This window comes from Triturus cristatus, chromosome 4_2 (genome assembly GCF_964204655.1).
Source record: "Triturus cristatus chromosome 4_2, aTriCri1.1, whole genome shotgun sequence".
Taxonomy (NCBI): domain Eukaryota; kingdom Metazoa; phylum Chordata; class Amphibia; order Caudata; family Salamandridae; genus Triturus; species Triturus cristatus.
The window spans coordinates 843,638,669-843,661,120 of record NC_140586.1 but is presented as its reverse complement, the minus strand read 5'-3'; positions in this window follow the sequence as shown (position 1 = coordinate 843,661,120).

Sequence of the window (22,452 nt, the reverse complement as noted above, 5' to 3'; positions counted from 1 at the left end):
CAACTTTCACTTGTGCCCACATTGCTTTTTCTTTCAGCTTTCTCTGTTTTGCTTCAATTTCATCACTGAAGTATTTTGCATGTCTCAGAATCTCATCTATTTTCTTACTCTGCCAGTCCACTGTGTGTTCACGAATTCTCTCACTAATCTCAGGTCTCAGGCCATATACAAATCTGTATACAAAATGACTCAAATCTTTGTCACCCAGGTGCTCATCCCCGCTGAATTGTTTAAAAGCCAGTATCAGCCTCTCATAAAAAGCATGAACTGATTCTTTTGCTTCCTGTTGTGTTCGATCTATTTTAACCCAGTCTGTCTCTTTTGCAGGTACTTTACTTTTCAGGTATACAATCACCTGCTCATACTTCCTCATTACCTCTGGATCTGGTGCTCCTGTTCTCTGATCTCTTGGATATTCCTCAGTAGGCCAACTTACAACTATTTTACACTCAGCCCACAAGTCTGCTGGAACAATTATATCAAACAGACTATTCAGGTCAATCCACAGCACTTTTGACAATTTCACAAACCTATCTACCTGCCTATACCACTCAACGGGCTTTTCTCTCAGTCGAGGGAAATCATTCGTAAATGATAAAATATCCTGTCTGGTCCATGGAACATGTACATATCCTCCTCCAGGTATTTCTCTCATGGGATAAGCATCCACTGTTTTCTCTTTTTCTCTCACAGGAAATGCTGAATAAGTCCTGTCCCCTGATTCTTCTCTTTTCTTGTACCACCTATCCTTCCACTTCTCTACATCACCCCATCTTCGCAACAATGCAACCATTTCTTTAATCTGTCCTGTTCTACCAGCACCATTCAGATTTTCAATGTCTTTGTCTGTGAAATCCATCCTGTAAGACTTCTGCAGAGCTTTCACCTTATCAATATCAACTCCCTGTTCATTCGCTACGGCTCTTAACCTGTCATGTGTATTTCTTGCTCTCCAGGTGATATTTTTACACATAAACAACAGCTCACCTTCATGATGATTTTTTAGAATTTCTGTAGGAACTGTCCCTGCAACAAGCTCTTCTAATTCTACACGTAACCTGGCCACATCAATAGCCTGTGAATCTTTATCCCTTTTTTGAAGGACTTTCATCCAATCATTCAAATCTTCAGCTGTTATTTCAGTAGTTTTTCTCACTGGAACCACTTTCTTCTGCGGTTCTAAAATCGGCATCCCTGAACAACTAGCTTCACTAGCATCCAATCTCGAATTAGACTGTACCTCTAATCCTTCACTACATGTGTCATGTCTGGATTGTCTCAGATCACTACTTTCTGTCCTTCTTCCTGAATCTCCTGAGGGACCAGCTAAACTTGTTATCTTATTCCCAACATATGGAATCACCAAACCATTTTCACTCGTCCTCTGCTTATCAAAAACAGGCATAACCGGACCTATGGTTACAGGCACCGTAACAGCTTCCAGATTCTTTGTCAGCTCTCTAATCTTTTCAGTCAGCTTTGATGTAGTTCTAGCTAATTCTCTCGTATTCTCGTCACCACATCGATTCTCTCTCTCCCTGAAAGGATTACCACTTCTTAACTCAGGTGTCACATTTTCTGTCTCAATGATACGCAATGTATCTCTTATCGGATAAACAACTGGTGTACTCTCTTCTGGTTCTGGTCTATATGGAGGTGGTCTCTTGTAAATCATGTCATTCAAGACCTCATCCTCATACTCATTAACTCCATATCTTCTCACTTCTGCCTCAGGAACCCTTTCCGCACCCTTCCTTTCTTCTCTCTCGTCAACTGTTCTCATAGGATATAATCCCTCTGACATGCTAGCATCTCGCCATCTTTTCATTCGATCATGATGAGTTTCACGATCATGCCTCCTTCCAAACATGTATCTGTAATTTCCTCCAGACCTCTGCTTTTCTCGCTCATGTACTTCCTCTACCCATTCCACTAAAGCCTCAAACTGTGTCGGCCTTGGTCTTGGGTCAAGACATAACATCTTTTCCCGTAAATTTTTCAACACGGCCAAATTAAATGAACCATGTTCTGGGAATGCTAGAACACCATCTTCCCTAGTATACCTAACCCAATTCTCCAACCATATACAGGTATGATACCCATATCTCGCAGCCATAAAGGATGCAGGCGTTTTCGTTGGAGGTAACAATTCACCTTCTCTTGTTTTAACATCTTTATCCTTGTCAAACCAGCGCTTTATTTTTCCGAACAAAGATTTTTTCTTTTTCTCTTCTTGGTAATACTTTTTAATGTTTACCAAAACTTTCTAATCCCTTCCGTATTACAACTGTACAATACGATTTTTCATCCAATAACAGCGCGACTCACACGAACGCACCAATCCTGGAACGTCTACGTCACTAGAGTACAGAGTGACTCTTTCCAATCCTTGCGCGGCTCACACCAGCGCACCAATCCCAGCGCGAACACTATTCTGATCCAATATCCAATCAGAGCGCGGTCTGTTTGACGTCAGCAGTCGCTGCAGTCGCTCTACTCCTGTCTCCTGCCACTCGTCTTCCTCTCCTTTACAAAACTTTTCAGTAGACTTCGTGTCAAATTCTACAAAATCTATTAGTTACAACATATAAACATCTTCATTGTCTGCTTCGCTAACCATAGAATAGTAAAGAAAATCTATTTCACAAGAATCCCGTCTTTCACTCACTTCTGTTTCAGTACGGAATTAATACTCTCGTTGACACAGTAGCACATCCCTCTACTCTGCCCACAAGCTCAGAGAATACCTATTACTTCTCCCGCGATAAGCTTTAACGGTGAACCTTACGGATCCCTGGGACTTAAGACCAAAGTTTCACAGATAACCTTCGCTACCATACGCACTCCTTTTATACCAGAAATATATCTAATAGTAACATACAACAATGTCACTGATTCCGAATTCAGACAATGTGACGCGCAACTTCAATTGTCACGCGTTTTTCCTGCATACATGCAGGACCAACAATCCCGTCTTTCCCGAGAGCAGTATATACTTCCCTCTGCCCTACTACGGAAGTGCTACTAGCTCCCAAGTTCCAGAAGCACTACATATAACTCAATACGACAACTCCAACATATAGTATTAGTACATATATCAACATCAATCAATAATCAATAAATCAAAGCCAATGTACAAGCAATCTAATCAGATCAAGACAATCATCAATAACCATCAAATTCTGCTACCAGGAAATTGGTGCAGATCGGGGTGTACAAATTCTCCCTACTTCCACGGATAGAGTAATTTCACAGATACACGCACATACACTCATCATACACTTGGGCCCATTTTACTAACATACGCTCAAATACTCTATCAGCACTGAACCTGTAGAAAGAAAAACTCCAAAACACCCTGCATCTACACTGAGGTCGATAAGACCTAATTGTAACTGTCCTGAGTCATGATCTAAACAATCTATACAACAATAATCAAAATAGAGTACTCAATAATTGACAAGAAATAACCACCAACACTGTATTTAAAATCATGATACTTTATCTAAAATTAGTCAAAGAAAATCAATCAAAGTAAATCATTATTCTCATAATTACCTATTCTAGCTAAATGTCAGAATGGGTCAGGACAGGTCTCTCAGTAGAAGTCTCCCGAGTCGCCGTCCTCACAGCATCGATCCTCACCAACGCAGGTTTGGGAAGAAGTGGCCTTAGACCCTCTCTAGGCTAACAATATTTATAACGAATATTACAAAATAAAGAAACATAAAATGTTTAAAACATCCGCTGAACCGCTGAGCAGAGCGAGAAGGAAAGGATGTAGCATCGCTACATTTGGAAAATCTCCGCTCAGAAAAATCACAAAAATAAAAAGACGGAAGAAGGAAACCCTAGGTCTACAAATGTTTCTTTCGTATTCATATTTCCTCGGAACCAGCGCTACAATCACAAAGTTCATTGTGGCTCCTTTGTCTTCCAAGGACACTTGGATGTTCGCCCAGAACTGCTGTCCTCACGGAAATTTTTAAACCAGACGAAGACTGTGGTCAGATGACTCTCGACCATGTTCAGCAAGGCCGTCTCGTCAAAATTCGACTACTTAAATGCAGGCTTTAAACGGCAGCCATTTTCTACTAGGCCAAAACGTACCATCTTAATTAAAAGAGACAAAAACAACGGGGCCAATTCACAGAACTAACTTAAGATAAAATCCTAAACTTACTACTTTTGGTATTCACAGAAGTTAGGATTTTGTCTTAAGTTTGTCTTAAGACAAACTTAAGACAGACTTAAGACAGTCTTAAGACAGACTTAAGACAGTCTTAAGACAGACTTAAGACAAACTTAAGACAGACTTAAGACACACTTAAGACACACTTAAGACAAACTCCTAACTTAAGTCTGTCTTAAGTTTGTCTTAAGACAAACTTAAGACAAAATCCTAACTTCTGTGAATACCAAAAGTAGTAAGTTTAGGATTTTGTCTTAAGTTAGTTCTGTGAATCGGGCCCAACGTTACCACAGCATAGTGATTAAACAGTGTTAACCCCACTAATACCCTTATGTGTATGTAATTATCTAGCCTTTGCAACACAAGAAAAGCATTAATACACGACAATTCAAAAGCGTTTTGTGCTTTAAAATAAATAACACTCAGCAACATTTATTTAATAAAACATGCACATTATTAGTAAGCAACATGAACGCATCCCCACGTGTAGTTTTCTCTTGTTAATTCGTATTGGTTAATCAGAACATTTACACAAAACAAATAATTAGTAATTACAAATTAATATTTTTAATTATCGACAAATAGACAAACCAGAGCTTAAAAACCCAATAGATTTTCATCAGAAAACTCTGCTCCAGCAGTTTCACAAGGAGCCAGCGACCCTAAATGCCCTAGGCATTGTCTGTAGAATTGTCGTGGTTCTTATACCACTTTTTTGATATATGGTTTGGTGTCCCCCTGAGGCCCTTTGATTCCAGTGCTATTTATTGTAACTATCGATGCTTGTTTGAATTGTATCTTTACCTCCAGCCTCATAAAGAGACTAGTGGGATTATTCTTAGAATAAATACATATATTTCATATATATACCTGTGTGGACTACTCTTTCATTTGGTTATTCAAGAGGTTATCTATGGTAAAACAATAAGCTTAACACTCCTTCAAGACTTAGCCTGAAGGCTGCTCTCCACAGCTACCACTAGGATAGCATTCTTTAAAGGTTGTCTTTAACCTATCACCATAAGAGTCGAATTGGACTGGTGCAAGGTGTTCCCTATAACTAGTGGACAGCATATGCCAGGCCAACTTCTCACATTGGTGTGCAGCGGTTGGATTCAAGCTTGCAATTGTTTTACCAGATAACAAATTGAATTTCTAAAGTGAAAGCTTTTGATGACCTAAAACAGGCCATGTGCTCTGCTCCAGTGCTCTAAAGCCCCAACTACTCCAAAGAATTCCTAGTTCAAACTGATGCTTCTGAGGTGGGGGTAGGTGCTGTGTTATCACAACTGAATGAAGAGGGCCAGGATCAACCAGTAGCTTTTATTAGCAGAAGGTTGACCCCAGAGAGAAACGTTGGTCAGCTATAGAGAGGGAGGCCTTTGCTGTGGTCTGGGCCTTGAAGAAGCTGAGGCCATACTTGTTTGGCACTCACTTAATTGTTCAAACCGACCATAAGCCCCTCCTATGGTTAAAACAGATGAAGGGTGAAAACCCCAAACTACTCAGGTGGTCCATTTCCCTACAGGGGATGGACTATACAGTGGAACATAGACCTGGGAGCAACCATGCCAATGCAGATGGCCTCTCCAGATATTTCCACTTAGAACATGAAGACTCAACTGGTCAAGGTTAGTTTAATGTCCCTGCGTTTGGGGGGTGGGTTATGTAGGAGAGTGGCATCGACTGCATAGTTGCCCCCAACTTTTTGCTGATGTTTTGACTGTTTTATGACACTATCCAGGCTGTGGCCCTGCTATCCAGGACCCCAGCCTATATGCTTCTTCTCTAAACTGATGTGAGTACCCTAGGTACCTACCAATTGGATACTGAGGACACCCTGTCAGCCCCTTGTAGATGGTACCCTAGGTACCCAGGGCATGGGTCCCTCAGAGGCCTACCAGGGGCTGCAGCACTTATTGTGCCACCCCTGGGACAGCCATACAAACTGACACCACCAGACCACTACTGTGGTCTGGGTAAGGTCGTGCTTTCACCCCTTACAGGGATATAGGTATGCTGTATCCCACTTAATACAACACATATATCCTCATAGGTCACCCCTAAGGCAGGCCTTGCTAATCCTAGAAGGCAGGGTGCTGAGATATGTGTGAGGGGGAACCCCTACCTGAGTAGGGCCCCTCTGCAACCTTCGTAAAACTATTGCTGGGTTGTTTGTAGTGCAGCCATACCATACACTCTTAACCGCATTATAAGTAATCGCGATAGCGTGATAACTTGAGAATAGCTGCACAGAACCATATCGTGTTTGGTGTCAAACATGTAGGAATCATACCCCCAATCCAGCCATGGGAGTGAGGGCACGATTTCCCCCTACTAGAGGGGCGATATGGGAAAAGCGGCAGAATTTAGACACCAATTTAAAAGTGCACACGTAGTACAAAATGGATGCTACCCGCCACCCACATGACTCTGGCTGCCTGTTGCTGGGCAGAACTCCAGCCACGGCAGCTGGACAATAGGGATCTTGTTTCAGGGAGGTGCTCCCACCTCCCCAGACAGACTATGTGGATTGGAACTGGGTGGGTGCACCATAGGATGTCTTTCAGACTTGCACGTAGGCTTCTCCAGTGCCTACTTCTGCATACACCGCCTCAAACCGGTTCAGGGGCATCCTGTACCCCTTCCCAGGTGGGAAACCACACAAAGGGGAGAGGGTGTAGCCACCCTTTCCCGCATGAACTCTCATTGGTGGGCTCTGATCTAGACACTCCCCTAATCTTTGGATAAAGGTAAATACAGGGTCCCCAGAGCCTCAGATTATTCTTGAACTTCACAGACTTGAACTTCGACTTGCTGCCGCACAGCTAAAGGAAGAGATCTCCCTTGGGGTAAACGAGTTACCCCCTGCTTGGTCCAAGCTACACCTCTTCCACCTGGAAGCACCCGACATTGAAGGGCTCCTTCTCCTGAGCCCCCTGGTCACTGTGCCATCACCCAGACTCTGTCCCCTCTGCTTTCAGGTCCTTCTCTTCAAGATCTACATTTTCAATCTTCACGACATCGACGACGCTTCTTGCTAGCAACAGTTCTTCACATTTTGCCATTGAAAATCAGCCCGCGACCCAACATCGAAAACGACTTATGCACCCGGCTTCCCTGGGGCAGGTAAAAGTGGTACCTCGGTACTCTCGTGGGTGTGGGCTCTTCAAAAGCTTAACTCTAAAGTATTGAACTTGAACTCCTGCTAGAAGTGTTTTTAATCTTGTAGAATTCAACCGCGACATTCTCCATAGGCTTTAATAGAGATCCCGACAGTAGCTTCAGCCACTGCACACGTCTCCAGAGGGGCCCCTTCCTCACTACCTTGGGTGGTTTCACAAGGGGCCAGCGACCCTAAATGCCCTAGGCATTGTCTGTAGAATTGTCGTGGTTCTTATACCACTTTTTTGATATATGGTTTGGTCCCCCCCTGGGGCCCTGATTCCAGTGCTATTTATTGTAACTATCAATGCTTGTTTGAATTGTATCTTTACCTCCAGCCTCATAAAGAGACTAGTGGGATTATTCTTAGAATAAATACATATATTTCATATATATACCTGTGTGGACTACTCTTTCATTTGGTTATTCAAGAGGTTATCTCTATTAAGAGATAATCTCCCATAATAAAATTGTGCTGCTAGGAGATTTCAACCTTTGGCTGGACTCCGCCGAGTCTGACTCTCAAGCAGCCTCGCTGAAAGAAACCCTCCTCGACATGAACCTCTCTCAACATATTCACCTTCCTACTCATATCAAAGGGCACAGCCTAGATCAAATCTGGTCCCAAAACATTTCCTTGGCTATTCAGTCTATCATGCCCTGTGTTTGGTCGGATCATTATCTGATCAATTTTACTATGACTACCGGGAGAAGTAGAAACCCCCTGCCCAAGCCAGGAGGAAAAACTAGAAGGTGGAAGAATGTTGATGTCCCCGCTTTTATTGGTTCATTAACTTCTTCCCTTCCCCCGTTTGACCGGGACATCGAAAAGATGGAAGAAGCTTTTTCAGGGTGGCTACTTCAGGCAGCGGACGCTCACGCCCCCTGTACCTACTCTCCATGCTCTCGCCCCAATGACGCCCACAGGTGGTTTACACCTCTTCTGAAAACCCTCAAATTTGAGGTCCGTCAATTGGAGCGCAAGTGGCGTACAGCCTATTTAGAACAAGACAGGGCTAACTATTGCAAGGCTCGCAAAAACTTCCAAAAGCTTATCCTAAAACACAAAACCGACTATTTCTCGGAAAAAATTCTTAAGGCTCATAATCAATCCAAGGAACTGTTTAACATTGTGGAAGATCTTAGCACCAGTGACAGAACCTCCCTCCCGACAGTTCCCACTCAGGAACTTTGTAATTCATTAAACTCCTTTTTCTTTGACAAAATCTGCACTATTAAACAAAACATTCCTACCACTCAGTCTCCCCTTTTATTTGCAGACACCTTTTACAACCCCGCTACTCTGGACTCCTACCCCCCCATTTAAAACGTTAACCTATCTAAACTTCTTTCTAAAATTAAATCCGGCTCCCCTGATGACATCTGCCCCCCTTACATCCTGAAAGAAGTGGGTACCAGCATCCCTGGGGGCCTACTTCCCATGCTGAATGGCTCACTTGCTCAGGGTAAAGTTCCTAACAACTTTAAGAAAGCCCTCCTTATTCCCCTCATAAAAAAGGCAGGAGCCAATCCATTAGACCCACTCAATTACAGGCCTATATCTTTGCTGCCATACTGCGCTAAACTTTTGGAATCTCATGTATGTGACAGTATCTCTACATTCCTCGAAAATTCGGAATATCTAGCACCTAATCAGGCCGGTTTCCGCCCTTGCCATTCTACTGAGGCGGTCATCCTCTCGGTGCAGAATACCCTGAGGCGGAATGCGGATGAAGGGATCCATCAAGCTCTGGTACTTTTAGATCTTTCTGCTGCCTTCGACACGGTCGACTATACCATCCTGGTCGACCGTGTCGAACAGGCAGGCCTCAGGGGCCCTGCGCTGAGCTGGATCCGTTCATTTATCACTGACCGAACTCAATCGGTCAGATTGGGCTCCTTCACAGCTCCCACCATACCCACCATCTGTGGAGTACCTCAAGGCTCCTCGTTGTCTCCCCTGCTTTTTAATTTGTATCTACGCCCTCTTTTGTACTCCCTCAGGCACGCTAAGGTCACCATTTTCAACTACGCCGATGATTTGCAGCTCATCTTTCCTCTGAACACCAAGGACTCTGTGGTAGAATTCCAAAACACCATGTCCCACATTTTGAGTTGGATGAGCTGCAATCACCTGAAACTTAACCCAGGCAAGACCGAACTGGTCTTGCCTGGACAGAGCACCCTCAGCTGGAACCCCAGTTTCTGGCCCTCCTGCATGGGTGCCCCCCCATCTAAATCATCCTCGGTTAAGAGCCTTGACATTTTCATTAGTGAGGATCTCTCCCTGAAAAAACAAGTCGGAGCTGTTGTTTCCTCCAGTTTTTTTCAGCTGAAGAAAATAAAAAAAATCGCCCGCTTCTTCTCCCAAGCTGCCCTCACTCAGATCGTCATCTCCCTGGTTTTGTCCAGATTGGACTTTTCCAACAGTCTTTACCTCGGGCTCCAGACTGGAGAGCTAAAACGCCTCCAGCTGGTTCAAAACCAGGCAGCCAGACTTCTCTTGAACATCCCTAGAAGGCAATCAGTCAGATCTGGCTTGAAACAACTGCATTGGCTCCCGGTTGAGCAACGCGTGGCCTTCAAAGCTGGGTGTATCCTTTTCAAGTCTTTACACGACATTGGCCCCATTTTCATCAGAGACCTATTTAAAAAATACAGCCCCTCCCGCAACCTCCGGTCTGCTCATAAAGCCCTTCTGACTATCCCCTCGTATAAGAAGAAGCGCCTCGGAGGCAGCTGCTTTGACCATCTTGCAACTGCCTTCTGGAACTCTCTCCCCCTTCATCTGAAACTTAGTGATAACATCCTCAGCTTCAGACACTCTCTGAAGACCTGGCTCTTCTCCCAGGCGCATCACTAAGCTGCCTTTTCTCCACCTACCGATGCCCATGCCTGTTCCTTCCTACAGCGCCATGAAGCCTCCGGGCGTACGAGCGCTTAACAAATATCACATAACATTAACATTAACATTAACATTAACATTAACATTATCTATGGTAAAACAATAAGCTTAACACTCCTTCAAGACCTAGCCTGAAGGCTGCTCTCCACAGCTACCACTAGGATAGCATTCTTTAAAGGTTGTCTTTAACCTATCACCATAAGAGTCGAATTGGACTGGTGCAAGGTGTCCCCTATAACTAGTGGACAGCATATGCCAGGCCAACTTCTCACACTCTGAGAATGCGTTGGATACTTTCTTGAGAGAATACTGATTCACACTGCATGCCATGACAGGTGTCAGCCCCAGTCTACTTTGCTTCTGGCAAAATGTGGTGGACACAGTACTTCAGTATACAAAAAGCGATGGATGGAATGCTTGAAAAATCTCAGCCATTGGTAATTACTATGGGTAGAATCCCAGTCCATCTTTATTTTGCACACCATGCCACCTCATATTGGACCCACCTATTTGCAAATCAGTCTTGACCCTACTCTTATGGGAACAGTCCAGCCTGCACTGCCAAGCCAGGTCTTCCCTGAACCGGAACACAAGCATCCTAGGACCAGTTTCACTCTTGTTATGGACTCATCAGCCGGATAATGCTTGGTTCCAGTCACATAGTGTGCAAAGGACACACATTTGAGAATACCCGTCCCATTTAGGGTGATATACTAAAGTATACAAAAAGTGATGGCTACCACACCATGTCAATTTGACCGCGTCACCAGAGGTGGTGAAGCAAACAACACATCGTCAAAAAGTGGGAAATGAAAAGATCTCTAAATGGAGAAGAGCCCGGCCAATGATGCTGCAGGTTGCTGATCTAGTACTTGTGAAGGACAGACACCTGGCAGCACGTTCCACCTTCCTTTTAAGATTAAACCTTGGTGGGTAATCCGGGTCTAAAAGAACCATTATAACCTCTCAGAAAGGCATAGAGTTCATCACTCACCAGAAATGTGTCTGTGTCCTTCTGCAAACAGTTTCTGTCATCACCGCCTCCAGAAGATGACGGATTGAATGACAACCCCAAAGCAATGACATGGGAAGCGAATGGCCTAATGGCTAGGGCGCTCGACCTCGGACCTGGGGAACTGGGGAACTGGGTTCGAGTCTCGGTAATGACGCTAAACATCCTGTGATTCTGGGCAAATCACTTAATCTCCCCGTGCCTAACAAAATATGAATGTGTGTCCTCATGTGACGTAACTGGTGCTATGTAAAGCGCTCTGATACCTGATTGGATTCGGGTCAAGTTCGCGCTATATAAAAAAACAAAAAACTCAGAAGGCCATTTTGAGCAGTTAGAAGTCCTGGCAGAGAGAGCTCACTTCCTTACTCAAGTTCTGACTCATGAGTGCATGACAGAACTAGAGCCCAAAACACCCCTTGTAAAAACAGGTCTGACATATCACATCCATCCGACACAAGGTAAGCCGAAGACAGCCAAGTCACCATCCAAAAGGAATGACCAGGTATCCAGAGACGTTTAAAGGCCTGGGCAGAGTGGGCAATAGCCCAGGACCACCTGTTTCTACAGGGCCTAAGTTAAAATTATTGTGACACTCTAAAGCCAAGTCATGATAATGGTGTGCATAAAAACATTTTTCTTCTTTAATTTGCAGCTGAAAATGCTTAACAAAAACATGGTGTGCATGTTTTGCTTGCCTAAAGTTAACTCTCACTCTCTCAAGCAGTTGGCAATTAGGGTACTCACTTATTCTACCTCACCCATCTCCTTTTAATACTCTCTCTACCTATCCCAACAGCTCCATGCACTTGCACCCTTTATTTCAACTCTCTCTCTACCTCACCTAGGTCGACCTCACCTCTCTCTTTATAAACCCCTTTTCATGACCTCACTTCTTTTCTCTACCACTCTCTGCGCCTACCTTATTATTTCTTCTGCTTTTACCCCTCTCTCTATCCCAGCTCATATCCCTCACTCCACCCTACCACTCTGATTCGATGTCATGCCCCTGTATCTCTCTTCTACCTCTTTCTCAAACTTGCGGCCTTAGTAGCTGCCCCTATTCTGAAGAAATTAGTGCTATTTAGCTTTAGCAAGACCCCAATTATCCACAACCATCCTCATAACAGCCAACAAATTAGAGGATGTCATTCTGGACCCATCTGCATGGCAAAATACCCCTTCACATCTCCTATTGGGTCGTTCCAAAAAATGTTCCTGTCCACCTACTGGGCAAATGTCCTCAACTTCTCCAATACGTAACCAAATCCTCTGCCTCGACCCATCTAATCACTCTTTGATACTCTCATGGAACCTCCATAAAATAGTCAGATGAAAAAGATGTGTTTCAAAAGCATCATAACAAAAACTGTGCAGCAATGTAACCATCTGACCCAAAAGTTAAATTGTCAATGGTTCTTGTAACTGTGCCACACAGTCCCTCACTCTACCCAAACCACATAAAATCCTTCTCACCAATTCTCCTCTTGCCGGATTGTATCCCCACCATAACTTTCCGTAAAAGGATATCCCTGCCAGTTTTCCTGCAATAGTAGAATGAGTTAAACCATTGTCGTTTAAGTTCATCACAAAATGAATAATCTCACTTTCTCTTTCTCTTACAACCTTTGCCCTTCCGATGTGTCTAATGCAACCAAATTATGAGAATTTATGCCATGCTCCTGAATAAGACTGCTTTGTGGAAGTTGTAACTGTGTTCCCAACCACATTCACAACCCTCATTCCCTCCAAGTCCAGATTTTCGATGGCAGCTCTGTCTTCTGTTCCTCCGCTCCTGAGGGCCAAAGTGTAGAATCTCTGCCACTGTGAACGAGACAAGGCATCAGCTACATAATTGCTTGCTCAGGACACATGTCTAGCTTTAAACACAATGTTCATCTACAAGCACAAAAATAGAAACAATTTTAGGACACGAAGGTGTCTTGCTTTATGTCCCTTTACCGTCTCTACTACTGTCATATTGTACACATTGAATATAACTGTCCTGTTTGTCAACTCTGGTCCCCAGACTGCCAATGCAATTGAAAAGGGAAAAAATTCCAAAAAGCTGTGCTCCTTTCCTGTGTCATCCAATGTCCTTGCTATTTCCAGACACATCACTGTCCATTCCAGGAAATGCCAAAACCTTGTGCTCCAACAGCATCAGAAAAAAACAAACTTGCCAGAGTGCGTCATCATCCAAGAAATAATAGAAACCCCACTGAAATCTTCCAAAAAGGTTCTCCAGATACTCAAATCTGCTCTCACTGCCATAGAAATTCTGGCTCTAGGATGAGGTGATATAGCTCCCGACAGTGCAAAACCCAACCTTCAACAGAAAGTCCATTAGTACTCTACAAGAAAAATTCAGGGAGCCCAAAAGTTTTTTCCACAGTGCATAAATCGACCATCTATTCAGCACTCACCATTTCCAAGATTTTTTTTTAAATCTCTGATGCTTTACTGTCGGGTAGTCTTGCTAGCATGCTAACGTGTCCAGTTCAATACCTAAAAAGGTCAATGATGTATCTGGGCCTTCTGTCTTTTCTGCAGTTAGTGGGCCCCCTATTCAAGAGCTAGAAAGCTGAAAGCACTGCAATGCCCCGCCACACTTGCTTGCCTCTATTCTGCCCACAAACAGAAAGTCATACACATAGTGACATACCAGTGTCTGCCTACTGCTCCGCGTGAAAACCCATTGGAAGACTGTGCTAAACATCTCAAAACAGCACAGCTCATAGGCAGCACCTTAGCCACAAATACAGCTCCTCCGAACTGCAAGCCCAAAAGGGACAAATCGGTTGGATGGACCGGTAGCAGAAAAATGCAGATTGAATGTCACTTTTTGTTAGCTTTATACCCACACCCCCCAATGCAGACCAGCCACACAGCATCATATACTGAAGCATAATTGAATTGATTTGAATTGAATTGAAGGTAAATTTGTAGAGCGCGAACTGCTGCCCAGGGATGTTCAAGCGCTGGGAATAACAGAGGTGACCTCATAGAGTGGCTAGCGGAGAATTAATGAGGGAGGTTGAATAGGAATGTCTTTAACTGCTTGCGGAATGAAGAAAGGTTGGGGTTGACTCTAAGATGTAGGGGGAGAGTGTTCCAGGTCTTGGAGGCATTGTAGGAGAACGTCCTGCCGCCAGACCTAGTCTTTTTTATTCTTGGGGCCGTGGCCATAAAGGTCTGGCTTGAACGGAGGTTTCTGCTGGGTTGGTAGTGGGTGACTAAGTCACGGGTAATCATAGGACCTGTGTCCCAGAAGGCCTGATGGGCAATGCACATGGCCTTGAAGAGAATTCTCTGGCGCACTGGTAACCAGTGAAGGCTGACGAGACCGGCTCTCACTGATTGCCTGCGAGGAAGCTCAAGCAGTGTGCGAGCCGCACAGTTCTGCACTGTCTGCAGTCTGCGTAAGGTGTAATCAGGAGCGCCATGGTAGGGCACGTTGTTAAAGTCTAGGCGGGACTGTATTAAGCCCTGGATGGCTACCTGCTTAGCTTCCATGGGTAGAAGGGGGAGGATTTTTTTTAACATCCTAAGGAGGCCAAAACAGGTAGCCGAGAGTTTTGTGGCCTGAGTGTTGAATGAGAGGGATCTATCCAGCCACACCCCCAGGCTCTTGATGTTGTCCTTGGGTGCTGGAGAGGAGCCTAGACAGGGGGGCCACAAAGAGTTGAAGAAACTGGGGTCGGAGGGGCCCAGGAGCATCAGCTCCGTTTTGTCACCATTTAATTTGAGGGATGAAGAAGACATCCAACTCTTTACTTCCTGTAGGCACTCTCTAAGTCCGCCTGACATTGGCGTGTTGGCCTCCTGCGCCAGTGAGACCACCAGCTGGGTGTCGTCCGCGTAAGAAATAATCTTAACCCCAAACGGACGGACGACCTCAGCCAATGGCCTCATGTAGATGTTGAAAAGGGCAGGGCTTAGAGAGGAGCCTTGAGGGACTCCGCACCTTAGTGGTCTACTAGTGGACACAGACTCACCATCGAATACTCGAAATGAACTGTCCTCCAGGAAGGATTTGAACCAAAGCCAAGCTTTGTCCTTGATTCCGACACTAGCCAGACGGCACAGCAGGGTGTCGTGGCTGACCGTGTCGAATGCCGCACTGAGGTCGAGGAGGATCACTGCCACTGATCCTCCTTGATCCAGGATTTTTCTGGATTCCTCAGTGACCATAAGGAGGGCGGACTCAGTTCCGTGTTTGGGTCTGAAACCCGTCTGGGTGGGGTCTAACAATTGGTGGTTTTCTAAGAAATTCACCAGTTGGGAATTAATGTATCTTTCCAAGATTTTACTCACCCATGGGAGCAGGGAGATAGGTCGGTAGTTGCTAAAATCTGCGGGATCCAGATTGGGTTTCTTTAACAATGCTCGGACCATGGCCCGTTTCCAGACAGGAGGGACAGTGCCGGAGGTGATGGATACGTTCAGGACATCCCTAATGGTTGGCAGTGTGATCTGGGATGCTGACATTATGATATTTGGCGGGGCTGGATCGTCAGGGGAACCGGATTTTACTTTCCGAGCCACGGATTCTAGGGATGCAAGATCAAGGAGGGGGAAATGGTCCAAAGTAGGTTGGAGCTGAAGGTGGAGGGTTGCCATGATTATATTGGTCAGGGCTGAGGGGGTGGTAACTATGGGAGGGAAGGATGAATAGATTTTGTTAACTTTTTGGTGGTGGAAAAACTCTGCTACGTTATTGCAATGGGTTGTAGATTTTGTTTCGTGCAGGCTAGATGGGAGTTTGGTGAGTTTTTTCACAATTTTGAAAATTTCTTTTGGTTTTGATTTTGCTAGGATAATTCTGTTTGAGAAATATACAGCTTGGGCAGCTTTGACATCTGCTTTGTAGTTATTGATTGACTCTCAGTAGCGAATTTTATTTCCTGGAGAATAGTCTAAACGCCATCGTCTTTCGGTTTTTCTGCATTGGCGTTTCTTTTCCCTGAGAGCCTCTGAGTACCAGGGAGCGGTTTTATGGGAGCATTTCAGCGTGGTTTTACTTCTTGGAAGGGTGTCTTCAAGAGATTGTGTGATCCAGTCTTCGTAAGCCTGGTTGGCTAGACAAGGATCCTCATTGTAGAGGGGTTGGTTGCTGGCAAGCTTAATGGACCATTCGTCGACTGGGAGGCGAGACCAGGCTCTGGTGAATCTTGTCGTGGGTCCCGTCGGTGGAGGCTTAAGTGTGGTCCAGGTGAAGGGGACCAGTAAGTGGTCCGTCCATGGGAGAGGGATTGGTAGCCCGGCTACAAGGTCTACGCAGTTGCTGAACACAGGGTCCAACAGATGGCCCTTAACATGAGTTGGGGTCTTGACATGTTGGGTTAGTTGCAAAGCAGCTAAGTCATCTACGAGCGTAGTGACTGTGTGATCCAATGCAGCATCGAAATGAAGGTTGAGATCACCTAACAGAGTGAAATTAGATGTAGAGCTAACGCGTTCCGCCACAATCGAAGGAAGCTGATTGTGGAACTGCTTAGGGGGGCCTGGGGGGCGGTAAATGAGTGTTCCTGAGAAGCAGTTATTGGGGGAAAGTTCGAGACTGAAGGCTAGGCTCTCACAGTCAGGAATAGTTTCAGGAGTAACTCGGCAATGAAACTGTTCTTTATAAATAATTGCTAAGCCTCCTCCTCTCCCTCAGGTCGGTCCTGTCGAGTGATTTGGAAGCCTGGAGGGAGAGCAGCTACTAGGGCAGGGTCGGAGTCTGTGGTGAGCCATGTTTCCGTCAGGAATACTATGTCCGGCATGCGTTCTTCTAATAGTAAGGCAATTTCCGCTCTGTGTTTCGGCAGGGATCTGCAATTTAGCATAAACATACGGTAGTGGTGTGTCAGGTCTGGTGCCGGCTTAGGTTTGAGGGTTGATTTGCATTTTGGACAGGTTTGTGGAATGTCTTCAGCATGATAGGGATGCAATAGGCAGGTCGTGGCAGGGGGCCTGAAACTGTGAAGGGTTTCAGCACTGTAATACCTGGGCTCTTGTGACTGAGGTATAGGGGGCATGGCCCTTGGCCCGGACTCGGCGCGGACGAGCGCAGACGAGCTTGCCTTAAGCGCGCCTTCGGCGCGCATTCGTCGCACCCGCTGCGCTCGTCCGCTGCGCTTTCGGTAGATGCACATGTTTATGGGCAGAGGGAGGGTACGGGGGCGTGGCCTCACAAGTGGGCGTGTCCCGTGGCTGGGCGTGGGTAATGGCGGCAGAAGTTTGTAAGAGATTCTCCCTCTTCAGCACTAATGCCGCTGTGTGGGGGTGCCTGCACCAAGTAGATCGGGTGCCAGAAGCTCGGTAAGTGGTTTTAAAAACGATTTCTGCACAAGTTTAAAAAGGGTAATGCGAGCGATATTGACTACTCCCGGCTGAGCCTCAGGAGGTTCCAATGTTAAATGCGATGCTTGTATTCAGCGCGCTTTAAGTAGTTGTTGCGGGGGGCGTGGCCTCACAAGTGGGCGTGTCCCGTGGCTGGGCGTGGGTAATGGCAGCAGAAGTTTGTAAGAGATTCTCCCTCTTCAGCGCTAGTTCCGCTGTGTGGGGGTGCTTGCACCAAGTAGATCGGGTGCCAGAAGCTCGGTAGGTGGTTTTAAAAACGATTTCTGCACAAGTTTAAAAAGGGTAATGCGAGCGATATTGACTACTCCCGGCTGAGCCTCAGGAGGTTCCAATGTTAAAATAACCATTTTGTCTTCTCAGATAAGTGTGACCCCAAAGGCTTCGCTATCCCATTGTAAGGCAACTTATTTCCTATGTTTCATATCATCTTCATCATCATCCCCCTTTTTACCTTCCTCCTAGTCTGTGTCCTTTTTATCTTTGCATATCATGCATTACCTTCCCTGTTTTAGAAATCCCCATAGATTTACCCTTCTGGCCTGAACCTGCATGCTTTGAGGCCTGTTTTGCCCTTTCTTCAATCACACCTTCACCAATCCTCACCAATTAGTTTCACAACATGAACACTGCCTTCCATCCCAATATCCCCCACTGACCACCACTGTTCCATACCTCTCGGCAGTTGCTTCTTGCGAGCAGCATCTCTGTCCTCCGACCAGCTCAGATTTCCTTGTTCAGCTCTCGTCTTGAAGCTCTTTCAGTCCGCACATGACGCCTGAAAGGCACCAAAACTCTTCTTTCCACTTGCTACTGAATCTCCCAACCCCTCTTGCACCTGTACCGTCACCAGGCTTGTAAATGCAATACCACTGTCTCGAACCTCAACTTCCTCCAAATCATTGCTCTCTTCACCAGAATCCAAAATCAACTCCTTCATGTTCACCACCTCACATGAACCACTCACCCCTGGCCCTCATACCGTCACCCAAACCACCATCAAAAAATCTCCAAGCTTTTGCAGTCTTTGGCAGCTGATCCATTTTGTGTTCCTGCGATGCTGGAAAAACCGCTGAAGGCTTCTTCATGTTTTCAGGCCAACATCCAAGAGCTGTTGTGTGCTCCACTTGCATCTGCATACTGTCACCTGACTACAGGTCCAAAGTCAATCTTGCGCTGTCCCCTATGCTGCTCGAGCATAGGGGTCACCAATTTTGTGAGGCCCACAAGTCACTCCAACTCTCACATCAGATTTCCCTCCAACGTCATCCGGTATCCAACCCCTTTTCCTGCCGCTCCCATCGCTTTAGTAGCCTCAGAAAACCTATTGCCCATTCCCTGCCTGAAGGACTAACATTGGTCCTCCTCGCCCTCCCTCATGTCTGTTGACAAATCTTTCAGATTCTCTCTTTCGTGGCACACAGTGTTCCCCCCTCGCCAATATCAGCACAGTGTGTGGCTGAAGGCTGAAAGTCCTCCCATCCTGGCCTCACTATTATTTATTCTTTCCCTTCCTCCTGAGTCTTGATCTTGCATTACCAATGTACCATTGGCATTCTTATTGAGTGAAAAAACACCATTTTCCTTAATAGCAGGTATTGTATCACCGCTCCTAGCCTGTGAGCGTGTTGCTTCATGCGCCGCCTAGAGGTCAGGAGGCGGTAGCGTTCCCTTAGTGCGGCTCAAACATTTAGAAACTCCACCTCACGTTTCTACCTCTTAGTGCCAATATCGGCAACTGTTGTCACATAACTCATAAGTACATAAATAAACCACACGACACTTTTGTAAGTGGAGAAATATTGCTGCAGGTTTATTAGCATAACCAATATGCAAACATGGTGGGACTAACGGGGCGCCGTAGTTCTTCCAGGGGACAACGCTAAGACATCCCTGGGTATCCTGGCTTAGCAGCACGCTGTGCTGCTGCATGAAGTACCCCTTGGTATCTGCAGACTCTGGATCGCCCTGTATCTCCTCCTGCAACAAAAAGTAACATGTTAGACAGACTAACCCCCCCCCCCCCTTTGTACCTCCGGATGCTGGGTAAGCGGAGGGGCGGGCAAGGCGAGACGAGAGGAACAAGAGGGCAAGGAAGGGGCGGGGACAGAATAAATACCCCTGCCCCTTAACCCCCCCCCCCCGGAAGTAGCCATTTGCTGGACGTCTTCCCTGGCCCCCCCGGGCAGCCTTGCATAGTGCCAATATCGGCAGCTGTTGTCACATAACACATAAATAAACCACACAACACTTTTGTAAGTGGAGAAATATTGCTGCAGGTTTATTAGCATAACCAATATGCAAACATGGTGGGTTATCTTACGGGCGATCCCAGGGCAGGCCAGCCCCTATGCCGCCTGCTCGTCTGATAAGCCTAAAGTACACCGTGGCATATACCAAATATTGGGAGGGGCCACCCCTCCCATCCGTGGACCAGCAGTCCACTTGCTTACTCACGCCCCCCCGAAAGAGGTGGGCGGAGCGTATTATGGCAGCCCCCGGTTGCTCAGACCCACAACCACCCGTAGGACTAACGGGGCACCATAGTTCTTCCAGGGGACAACGCTAAGACATCCCTGGGTATTCTGGCTTAGCACCACGCTGTGCTGCTGCATGAAGTACCCCTTGGTATCTGCAGACTCTGGATTGCCCTGTAACTCCTCCACAGCCTTGGGAGTGGCCACCGTCACTACCAGGGCCCCCCACCAAGGTAGGCCTTTTTACCTACAGCATGCTAATACCGGGCTTCTCCCAGGTCCAGCCAAAACAAGTCTTAGCCCAACCGGACCGGCGGCCAGCATGCACCATCAGGACAGGTGCCCCATCCGTTCTAAACTCCCCATGGATTTTTGACTGAAATGACCTGAGACCTATAACTAGGCGTTGGTCCAATGTTACCTTTGCATGGCTGAAGAACAATACCTTTGACAAGACACTCCTGCCAGGCAGTGCCAATGCGGGAGGAGGTAAGAGTTGACAAGCCCGCCTTACTTCCTCTTTCACTCAGTTATCTGAGTCTAGCATAGTCGGAGTATGTCCATCGCATTCCGTCAGTCACCACCTTATGTGAACCTTGCCCTCCCAAAATTCTGCTAGTATACCAGGGAGAGACAGGACAGAGTGACCTCAGAGGAGAACCAACATGTAAAATTCCTCTCTATTTTGAATACTGGGAATGCCAATTGTTCTCCTGCTATTTTGTAGCCCAAAAGTGTTACCCAGGGGTTTCCCTTAATCATATGGACCATATCGCCCTCGTTGGATGACCACTTCCACAACCTGGTACTAAGTGAACCTACCAGGATCTGCACCTGAACCAGAGGTCGGACCCAAACCCCTCTAAGTTCTGCCGCTCGACCTGCCTGTTAACATGAATCCCAGGGCAAGAGGGGCGTGGCTTGGATGCCGAGGGGAATGGCGGCGTGAGCTCGGAGCTCCGCACCCGATCCCCACGAAAATCCTGTTTAAACTACACGAAACCTGCTGCGAACCGCACCGTTGTATCGGTGCTAGCGGCGACACAGACAGCGGCACCTCGGGAGGAAGGAAACCAGAGCACCATCAGGAGTTCGAGCCGTCCCGCGTTGTGCCGGGCGCCTGGGGCGCTGTGATCCGGAGGAGACCCTAAGATGGCGGCCGGGGCCGAGCGCCGCAACGGGGAAACGCCGCCGGACCAGTGAAGCCTGTGGGAGCACCGCCTGCATACAGAAGAGCCCCCGCTGCGATCCCCCCGACGGCAGGACACGAGACGGAACACGCTCCGGCGCACGGTGAGCGGGGACAGTGTGACGGGCAGATCGGGAGCTGTGGCTCCGTGCGCTGTTGTGCTCCCAAACCCGGTGCCCCAGCGGCGGCCAGCGCTACCACGAGGGTGGACGGGGGCACGGCCCGAGCGGTGTGGCGGCGTGTGGATTCGCGACTGGGAGAGACGGCGAGATCTGGAGCGCCCATCGGTCTCTGGCCGGGACCCCTGAAGCGACGATCTGTGGCCCCGGGAGATCAAGCGACGCACGCAGGGGCCGGTGACCCCGGGACAGCCTGAGCGAAGGACGCCAGACCGGGAGGAGCCGGACGCCTCCCGAGGGCGGGGGAGCTCCCGGGAGGCCCACTGGTGACGAAGGGTGCCCGGGCCGCGGAGTACCCGGGGAGCTAAGGCGACGGGGGCTGGCGCCCGGGGAGAGCCTGGAGGGAGCACGCTTGGAGCACCCGCTGACCCGGAGAAACCGCGACGTGGATGGCGCCTGTGTGGGACTGCACGAAGCACGGTGCCCCTAACGTCGACAGTGCTGGGAGACGCCCGTGGGAGTGAGCAGATAGGGGGTGTGCGAGCGGGAGTCGAAGTGGACTCGCCCGCGGGCCTAGCGGACTGCGCACCCCCCTGGCCCAAGGAGGCGCTACCCTAGAGCCTCGTGAGTGAAGGACGAGACGGTGGTGCCCCTATCTGGATGGTACACTGGCCACGACAGCCCAAGGAGGCGCCGAGATGGGCAAGCCTAAGGCCAAGAGCGCGGAAGGAGCTCCCGGACCGGAGCCGCAAGATGGAGCAGCCCACAGCCCTGCGGACCTGCAACAACTCCGGGACTGTATCCTAGAGGCCATAGCAGCCACGAAGGACGCATTGCAGCAGGATATCGCACAAGTGGCATCGGGCTTGGGGATCTTGAGGGCGGACCATGGGAAGCTGAAGGACCGAGTCAAAACGGTGGAAGATCAAGTACAAGACATGCTGCCGACACACAAATCTCAGGAGGGGCGCCTGGTGGAGGCGTTGGAGCGCATACAGGTCCTGGAGCGGCGCGCAGAGGACGCGGAAAACCGCAGTCGTCGCAACAA